At 29.9% G+C, this 1019-nt stretch overlaps 1 long non-coding RNA gene across 1 annotated transcript; it reads right to left on the bottom strand.

The window, feature by feature from the left end:
• Nucleotides 1-6: 6 nt before the first annotated feature.
• On the bottom strand, nucleotides 7-1012 carry LOC116186100. Its single transcript, XR_004151041.1, has 3 exons — nucleotides 798-1012; nucleotides 377-704; nucleotides 7-289 (listed from the first exon to the last, which is right to left on the bottom strand). It is a non-coding gene; the product is annotated as an uncharacterized LOC116186100 (long non-coding RNA).
• Between the last annotated feature and the right edge of the window lie 7 nt (nucleotides 1013-1019).

Here is a 1019-nt window from a genome sequence, read left to right as displayed (position 1 = left end):
ATTATCTTAAAAACGCGACGTGCAAGAAGATCTATCCTGATCTAATAAATAAACCACAAAGAAAGAAATGTTACTATTCACGGGTATGATGAATACCCGCGGTCATTGTGCTCGTGCAAAAATCTACGTATACAACCAATCACTCGTGTCGATTCGGACTTTTTTCCTACGACATGATTGAATGATCGGAGGAACATAAATGCATGCGACTCACCAATAGATGCGAAGAATCTGCATTGTCGTAGCCCCAGATGTCATCACCGAAGTAGTCATCATCAGGGAGTAGAAACTGTAACAAAACATCAAACATTTTAATTAAAATGCAATATTGATTACTTTAAAAAGTTGAACTAAAAATATATATATAAATAATTACCTCTTCGCGTGATGGATGATTGTCCTATTCTTTTGAGAAACACTGACTCTACCCTGTACCGAAAACGAATATTTAAAAAAATAAAATAAAAAATAAAAAACTATCATCGCGTCGATTTAAAACATAAGCGACGAAGAAACACTGACTCTAATTTCGCGAACAATATATTGATAATTTAATTATTAAGAATTATTATGCATTAAAATATTAAAAAAAAACTGTTACGGAACAAACACTGATTCTACAGACCGCATTGCACGCAGTCACAAATATTTTTTAAAATTGAAGTCCAATAGAAATGTTCATAAACACTGGCAAAATCAGGCATCTTTAACAAAATATAAAATATTATGTGTAATTATTTTTTCAACAATACAATATTGATAATATAAAAATATTAAAATAATAAAAAAATAGTTACCTCTTCGCGTGATGGATGACTGCCTTATTCCTTCGAGAAACACTGACTCTACTCTGTACCGAAAACGAATATTAAAAATAAAAAAAATAAAAATAAAAAACTATTAACGTGTCCGTTTAATTTATAATCGGCGAACAAACACTGATTCTAATTTCCCGATTATAATAAGTAAATTTAATTAGAGCTATTATACTCTAAAATATTAAAAAACTGTTACGAAGT

Source organism: Apis dorsata, unplaced genomic scaffold, assembly GCF_000469605.1.
Source record: "Apis dorsata unplaced genomic scaffold, Apis dorsata 1.3 scaffold_422, whole genome shotgun sequence".
NCBI lineage: Eukaryota > Metazoa > Arthropoda > Insecta > Hymenoptera > Apidae > Apis > Apis dorsata.
This window is presented reverse-complemented; position numbering and strand designations above follow the sequence as displayed.